This window comes from Ochotona curzoniae, unplaced genomic scaffold (assembly GCF_017591425.1).
Source record: "Ochotona curzoniae isolate NIBS_2020 unplaced genomic scaffold, NIBS_Ocur_1.0 contig_1014, whole genome shotgun sequence".
NCBI classification, from domain to species: Eukaryota; Metazoa; Chordata; class Mammalia; order Lagomorpha; family Ochotonidae; genus Ochotona; species Ochotona curzoniae.
Window position 1 is genome coordinate 8551999 of NW_024464920.1, and position 9282 is coordinate 8561280.

Genomic DNA, 9282 nt, shown 5'->3' on the forward strand with positions numbered 1-9282 from the left:
ATTATTTTAATACAGATTTACCCTGCTTTTGCTACATAATTATTTCAGCGCTGCTCATTTTTCAAAGAACAACAATAATCAATATTGTTATGATAATGCTTCAGCAATTATTTCTCATATTTGGGTGGATAAAAGGAATCAAACCAATTTTACAAATACTTATTACACATTTGTGAATCACTTATTACTCTGCCTGGCATTGTGGGGAACACAGATGGGAAGAAGCAAACCCTCCTTTGGAAGCCACTGAGGAGATAAAATGCAGAGAATGAGGGTTCTGCATACATGGGAAATCAGTGTTTTGTAAATTCTAATAAACAAATACTCTTTAAATCTTATTTTTAAAATTCAAATCTTCATGGCTTAAAGACTGTAATTCAGCATATGCATTTTTCTTCCAATCTATCACAACCCTCTTGATAAATACTTATTTGTGTTTAGGTTTTATCTCTCTTAAATGATGGCAAACTTGAGCCCGGCATGGTAGCTTAGTGGCTAAAGTTCTCACCTTGCATGCACTGGGATCCCATCTGGGCACTGTTTCCTGTCCTGGCTGCTTCAGCTACCTGCTTGTATTCTGGGAAAGCAGTCAAGGATGGCCCAAGACCTTGGGACCCTGCACCAATGCGGGAGACCTGGAAGAAGCTCCTGGCTACTGGCTTTGGATCAGCTTAGTCCCAGTTGTTGCAGTCACTGGGGGAGTGAACCAGTAGATGGAAGATATTTCTGTCTCTCCTTCTCTGTAAATCTGACTTTGCAGTAAGAACAAATAAATTGTAAAAGAAGAAGAAGAAGGATGGCAAATTCTTCAACATAAGTACAATGACTTAATTCCATCAGTGAAAGGCAGTTAGAAACAAAGAGAAATGAGACACAGGTCTTCCAGCTGCTAGTTTACTTTTCAAATGGTGATAGTGATGAAGGTTGGGTAGGGACACAGCCAGGAGCCAGGAGATGCTTCATCTCTCACACATATACAGCAGGGTTCCAAGCAGTTGGGTTATCCTCCACTGTTTCTCCAGATACATTAGCAGAGAGCTGGATAGGAAATGGATCAGCCAGGACTCCAACTGGCACCCTATAGAATGTTGGCTCTGCAGTCAGCCTGCTTTGCCACAGCACCGGGGTGATTCAGTACTGTAAAACCTGAGCAGGAACAGCAAGGATCAAGAGGCATATTAAAGTTCAGTGATCACAGGCCAATATCATACAAACAGGCTGTCCAGCAGAACCAGACCATGGATGACAACAGATCAACAGTATTACCCAGTAGTATTTTGGAACTGCTTTGAAATATTCTTGATTCACAAAGGTAGATACTTTCCTACATGATCATTTCTTCTTTGGTCAAACCCAGTAGGCAATAGAGGCCTCATTACTAGAGTTCATAATGGCAACAAAATTCAGTACATTTGAATAGTATTAAAACTTACCTGCGCAAAAATAACCACAGGTGCTGTCCAAAAAACAAAAGCAAAGCTAATACTGAGAAACATTTATGTGGGTTTTTTTTGTTTTCACATGAAACACACTCGTTTTATTCCACAAGTTGGGTATCTGTTAAGTTTTTCATGACAATCCAGAAAAGAACACAGAGAAAATTTTAGAGTCACAATAGCTTTTCATTCCAAGAATAAGCTCCTGCAATTTTTTTGTGAAACTCTGCAGTGTTCCATGTGATCACTTTAGAGTGCTGAGACACCAAGCAAAAATCATGTGACTGTGTATAAGGTACCTTTCCTGATGCTCCCATCTGCCAGGTATAACCAGTGTTATCAGTCACGATGCAAGCAAGCAAAACAGTGGGAAGGATGCACATTTGATGCAACAGCTAAGACATTGCTTGGGTTGCCTGAATGTCACCTCAGAATGCCTGGATGTAAGTCCTTGCTCTGCATCGGATTCCAGCTCTCTGTGAATGCATACCATGACAGGAAGCAGATACTGTCTCTCTGCCACCCAGGTGGAAAAGCTGTATTCACTTCTGGGCTCCTGGCTTTGACCACACCCACCCGGAGCTGTGGTGAGCTTTTAGGGAATTAATCAAAGATTTCTATCCCGGTTTCCTCTCTGCCTTTCAAATAAATATTTTTTTTTTAAATTTTAAAGTGGGATTTTCACACTGCAAAGAATGTGTTACCAAATCAATGAAAGAAATGAAACATCAAAAGATTCCAGGAAAGCAACACAGAGATTAGCAATGCAGGAAGCTTCTTCCTTAAACGGAAGTGGTAAAGGCCTAGAGGTGCTACCTGTGAAGTTAGAAAAATGCAGGCTTGTCTGGAGGAACTGGAATCACTAAGCAAAAGAAACAAGCAAGGCACCGCGAAATGGCTAAAAATACCCTGGCTTCTCCTCTCGACCACCCTCCATTCTCCTGCCAAATGCCTCCCAGAACAGAACCCTGACCTTGCAAAAGGCATACAGAGATCAGACAAAGGGAAAGAAGGAATCAAACAGCAAATACATCAAGGAATGCCTAGGAAGGGCAGCAGAGGTAGTGAGATTTTCATTCTTAGTTTTTATAGTGTTCCTTGCAAATAGAGGCATTTACTTTGCACAAAGATTTTGAAAGTTTTATAGATTCTTAATCCAGTGCTTCAATTATTCAACAATTCATGTTGCTTTCAAATATATATTTTACCATCTTATTCTTTACTATTCTAGTTTCATAGAATTAAAATTCAGTACTTAAAGAAGCTTCATTATTCTTTTTACAATATTACAGAACACAAATCCTTATTCCATACCCATGTTTCATATCTACAGAAGGGGCCTTCAAACAATTCATGGAATGTGTGCATAATATTTCAGTTCCACTTTTCCATGAACTCATTGAAGCCCCTTAATACATCAGATGATATACTGATCTCATTCCTGATAGAATTTTACATGTCTGAATAATTTCACTTCACCTTTACTCAAAGTACATATTTCTGAAGGACATTTTGAAACTTAAACAACTTATTATCGTAATTGTTTCAATCTGTACTCTTTAACATAATTTTTGAACCTGTTAATTTCCATTTCCCCTCCAGAAGAGCAAATATGTTTTTAGCCCATTTATCAAGTAGGAAGGATAAGCTCAGAAACATTCTGATATCTGCCCTGCCCCCAAACTGACTAACCTTATTCATAAGTGTTGCAATGAAGCTGTGTGTTCAGCAAGATACTGTGTACTATGGACATACACTTGTGTACATGTACACAGAAACACGATAGAATCAAGCATGAAAGAGCATGCAATGGCAGGACATTGTGTTTCTACCCAAGTGTTTATGAATAAGTACACAGATGTAGCATATTAATGACTAAACGGTTATATCATCATGCTCTCAGAACATCTGATGTCCTTTCTCCATAATCTGTTACAGACTGTATCTTAGCTGATGCTCACTCATCTCTTCCCATCACTCCCCTCAGTAAGTACCCAACACCTGCACACTCATTTTGGTTCCCACATTGTTTCTCATCTTTTCTCCATACTCCATTTTCCCTGACCCCTTCGCTCCCCAACTCCCCATCCAGGCCTATCTCCTTCACACAGCTTGTTATGACTATCCAACATGGAGTGAGGTGGAGTTCCTCTCTTCCTCTTGAACTACTCTCAGACATCCTCTCTAGGATATAATTGCTAATTAATTATTTCACACACGTGCATCCTCAAAAGTTCTTTAAATACTTGAGACTAGGATGGTAGGTTACATCTTATGAATATTTGGGGGCATGAATAAAAAGCAAGGGTCTCAAATATATTCATTGAATGTTACAGAAATTTTAAAATCGATCCTTGAGACATATTTTTGAAGTCACTTAAATATATGAAAGGGGAAAGACACGATTTCACAATGTCAACTTCAGAATATAAGCCAGGAGGCCTGAGACTTACAAGGGAGTCACACTGAGTTCACTGCAAACATGCCAGAGTAGAAACTTCTCATTCATTCTGGGGACGTTTTCAAGACATTTATTCCCTTGTGGAAGGAGGGAATCTCTTTTGTATCTTCAGTGATTACATTTCTTTTGTTTCAGCCAGCAATGTATTTTTGCTGCCTCTTGCATCTTGATTTTTAACTCGCAGCCATTTCATCCCATACTCACTCATTATCATCTGTCTTTGGACCTCTCTTCATCCCGTTTCATCAGGGGGATCAGAGCTAAAGCTCATCTGTAGCTCTCATTAGGTGTTCTCTAAGCGGACTCTAACACTCCAGCCTCATGATTGAATTATTCTCAGAGCCTCCTGAAGGTCAAGGGAGACTGTGCAAGTGACAATTAACCACCCTCCCTGCTTTCCCTCTAGATAGCCGTGTAGCCCCCCATCTGGAACCCACCATTCTGATCTATTTCCTCATTTAGACCTCTCCATGCCAATATGTTTTCAACATAAAAAATCAATTTCCCCCCTGTTTCAGTTGCTTTTTCACAGTTGTTTCTTCATTTAATCTTCAGGGTCATCTCAATCCTCATAAATCTAAACACAGCAATCAAACGTCTCGCCTCTTTAAAACATCTCACCACAGGTGGGGTTCAAATCCCCCACCTGATTGATTGGGCAATTTAAAAGAAAGATGGTGAACAGAGGAAATTATATCCCCAAGAGAGCGGCCATTTTATTGGAGAGACAGTGTGGAAGGGGCAGCTTTATGTTTTATCATTGACAAGGGTTATATATTCATGTTTGCATTCTGAATGCTTTCACTTAAAAAAAAAAATGCTGCCATTCATGACTGAGATCCGAAAATCAAGGTGTGGATACTGTACTGTAAGCATTTCTTTTTCTAAAGAGAAGACTCCCAAAACTAAACCATAATCAAGACCACATCAGACTGGATGTAGGGTAAGGACTTGTCTTCTGCTTAAAAAATGGCATTTTTGTCATCATGTCCTCCTTCAGCAAAAAAAAAAAAAAGTGGTGGGGGGGAAAGGCAGCTCCCTCAAAACTCTTTCATACAGGCATTACTTCATGGGACTGTAGCCATAATGCTTCCATCACTTCTGAAAGGCCCTCGCCTCCTAATAGTATCACACTTGATTCATGGGTGTCCACATAGGAAGCAGCAAGGAGCTCCTGCATCCAGGCCACTACAGCACCAGAACTCCAGTGAGGATCCACATAGCAGAGTGCCCATTCTCAGGGGTAGGTATGGTAGGCATGAGCACAAACAACTCCAGGGAAAGAGTATGCGGCAAGCAGTAGATGCCATTCACGGAGTCAACAGGTACCTACTGAGTGCTGTCTATATGACAGAAAGCAAAACAGATAAGTCTCCTCATGCTACTGAGCTTCCAGCCTTTCATTATTTACTTGTAGAGGTAGAGGCAGAAATGCAAGGAGATAACTAGAAACAGATACAGAGGTAGGTAGAGACTGGAAGGGAGGGGGAATCTGTGTGAGAGCAAGTGCTCTCATTCACTGGTTCACTCCCCTCGAACATACAATATGGTCAGGGCTGTGACAGGCAAAAGTCAGGAACCTGAAACTCCAACTATGCTTCCCACATAGGGAACTAGAGATCCTTCCATGGGGGCTACCACTGGTGACTTCCTAGGGTACGTGTCAGCACTAAACTTGATTTGGGACGTGGAATTCAAACATCCAATAGGAAATGTGGTTGTCTCAAGCAGCATCTTGATCATTCAGTCAAATATCTACTACCCTGCTTCCACTCTTGAGAGTGGGTAACACACACCAAGGCATGAACAGCATCACACAGCGAGCTGAGTGTTCTGATAGCAGCCTATTCCAAAGGAGGATTTGGGGAGATGCAAAGAGGAGTGGAAAGAAAGATGGATGCAAGACAAGAGTTGCAGAAGTAAATCGTACAAAGTGAGTTCTTAACTGATAGAAATGAATTTCATTTTAAGAAATAGGTCTCAGTGTATTGAGGCCTTATGCTAGGAATTTCTCATGAGATGTTTTGTGTAATCTCTAGGAACCCCAAAGGGAGTATTCACATCCTTGTCATATCTATATGTCCTTAATGTTATCCTAAAATGTAAATGAGAAAATAGATTAATTTGCCAAAAAGCAAGGTGGTAAGTTAGAGAGTCCGGGTCCAAGTCCAGGTTTGTTTTGCTTCACGATAAAAATGACATCCTAAGGTCTTTCTTCTTTCTTAATTTCTGAATCTTACCCTGTTCACAGTCTTTAAACTCTGTTGCCTAAGGATTCTCAGTGCTCTGCAAACTTCTGATTGAATATGACTGAAAATTTTGAAAGGGAACGTCACACATGTTTTATCTATGGGACAAGAGAGAGATCTCTGATAAAACATGACATTGGAAGAATTGTTGAGAAATTCATTTCTGACTATCTGGTCCAGCTCTCCCTGAAACTACAGCAGGACACTGGCTGTACTTGAAAGCCAGCTGGAGGAGTCAGTATATTAACTTCCCCTTTGTTGTTTTTATTTTCCCTATAGGGCTCAAAAGACAAAGAACTCTTGTCAAAGCTCGTAACTCTCTAATTACTTAATTATTAACAGTGAAAATCTGATTTTCGAAGTTGTTTAATGGTCATGCAATAAACCAACGTGAGACGACTGCTGAGACTGCAGCTCGGGTCTCGGTAGAGTTGAGTGATGTCGTAGTTACTTTTATTTCCAAAATGGAAATAGAAAAGCTATGACCACATTATTGCCTGGGATTCTCAGTTACCCACTGAATAAGTAAACTGCCATTTAGACTTGGATAGGTCAAGAAGGGGATTGTTGCATAACAAGTTTTTTTTTCCCCAACCAGTCTTTGTCATAGCAGGTAAAAATAAAGTTGGTTATTAGAGAGAGGGGGAAAAATGAACCAATTATTCAGTATATTGCTTTATATTTATAAAGTTGTTTTCTAGCTCCTGTAACCACCACTAGTTGTGAATCTCAGCATTAATTATGTAGGGGCATCAAAAGTATCCTGAAATTGTAATTTGAAACCATTATACCAAGTGTCCCCATTCCAGGTCATCATGCCTGGGAGCAAACAGGAAAGGTGAGATACAAATTGGCCATAAAAACAGGAGAGGGAACAAACTAATAATAAACAGGCAATTTTATATTAGTCATAGGAGCGGTGGGAACCCAAGCACACATAAACAACCCTGGCCACACATTCTCTGAAGGCTCACACGTAGGGCAGTGATACCAAGAGAAAAGGGTAGACCAGAAGATAGGTTTCTTGATCACTGCCAAAAGTGGTTATTTCAAGCAGACTCAGCCATAAAGGAAAGTACAGTTCTTACTGAACAAGGATGGCTTTTAGAAAGCCAAGGAGAGTGGCCCTATGTAGGGGTTGGTCCCAGCATTGTCTTTGCCTCCCACTTCAGAGAGAAAATGGACATCCTCAGATGAGGCTCATAAATCAGCCTGCAACTGCAGAATCTCGTGCCTGCTTCCTGTTCAGCAAAGGTGGCAGCTTACTGCCATGGAAAATAACTCCTGACTCCATTTTCTTCTGGGCATTGCCTTACTCTTTGCAGGTATTGCCTATTATCTTCCTTCCTATCTGCCTACCTATCTTCCCCCCTCTCTCTACCTCTCTCCGTTCCTTTCTTCCTTTCCTCCCTCTCTCCCTTTCTTCGTCTTTCTCTCTCCTTCCCTCCATCCCTCACCCTCTCTCTTTCTGTCTCTTCTCCTACTGCTACTCTCTCTTTCTGACTGCCCACCACAGAAAGAAACTATCAAATGGAGTTTGGATGTGAAGCTGGAGGATTTTTTTTTAAGCTATGGAGGGAACTTTAGAATATTAAATGCTGATGAAGGGGTGGGCAGAAAAATATAAGAAAAAAGAAAGCTGGTTGAAAAAATAGCTTGCAATAGAGCTGGGAAAAGAAGAAAAAAAGAGTATGACAGAAATACAATCAGAACACAGAGCTAAAACTTCCTCCTAATAGTTTGGGTATTCTAAAGGAAAGAAACAGGAATATCCCTGACTTCTTAACACCTAAGTGGGTGATACTTCTGACTATAGTAGTGGAGAGGTTGGGAGTTGACAAGTCACTTTCCAACAAGCTGAGTTTGAAATGTCTGTTAGACTTTCAAATAGGCTTGACAAGTAGGCATTCATTTCATGAAACTTCTAGGAGAGATCTAGACCCAAGAAACAGGTGCAGGCCTGAGCCGGTAGTCTACAGGCAGTAAAATCACTTTGGGAAACAGTGTCGAAACTATGCCGCAGCAGGCGAGGGAAGCAATCTTAAGATCAACCCTGATGAATTACATCAGGATTTGTTAAAAGGGAGAAAACCAGTTCAAAAAGGATGAAAAAGAGGTAAATTAGAAATACGGGAAATGGGGCCCGGCGCGGTGGCGCAAGTGGTTAAAGGTCCTCGCCTTGCACGCCCGGGATCCCATATGGGCGCCAGTTCTAATCCCGGCAGCCCCGCTTCCCTTCCAGCTCCCTGCCTGTGGCCTGGGAAAGCAGTCGAGGACGGCCCAAAGCCTTGGGACCCTGCACCTGCGTGGGAGACCTGGAAGAGGCTCCTGGCTTCGGATCGGCATAGCATCGGCCCGTTGCGCTCACTTGGGGAGTGAATCACCGGACAGAAGCTCTTCCTCTCTGTCTCTCCTGTCTGTATATCCGCCTTTCCAATAAAAAAATAATAAAAATAAATCTTTAAAAAAAAAAAAAGAAACACGGGAAATGAGAACAGACCGAGAAAACCAACAGGTAAAAGGGAACAAGAGGTTAAGGTAAGAATTTAGACTAGTAATTACGATGTTTCTTGGGCTGTTCTTGTCCCACACTGGAGTAACTGCATTTGATTTCTGCTTCTTGTTAGTACAGGCCCTCAGAGACAGCGGGATGGCTTCAGCAGCTGTGGTTCTGCGGCCCATCAGGGAGACCTGGATTAAGATTCTGTATTTTGGTTTTGACCCACCCCTACACATTGTGAACATATGGATAGTGAATCCATATCTCTCTCTCAAATAAAGAAACAAAAATAAAGTCAAAAGGTCAGTTTCCAGGATGCTTTCAAAGAGAAACAGAAAAAAAGGGGGGGATGGGGAAGCCCACTGTTAAATGACTTTGGGGATAGACGAAAATGCTCCATAGATAATGAAACCATGAATCATTGTCCTACAGCTCAATTTCCTAAATACTTTCCAAAAATGTCTAGTTCATTCCACATATTTGAAAAAAAAAAAAGATTCATTATTTGTAAGGCAGCACATCAGAGAAAAGAGACACAAGCACAAGACATTTTCCATCGGCTGATTCACTCCCTAAATGGCTACATACGTCAGAACCAGAAGCCAGGAAATCTATCTGGGTTTCCCACATTGGCAA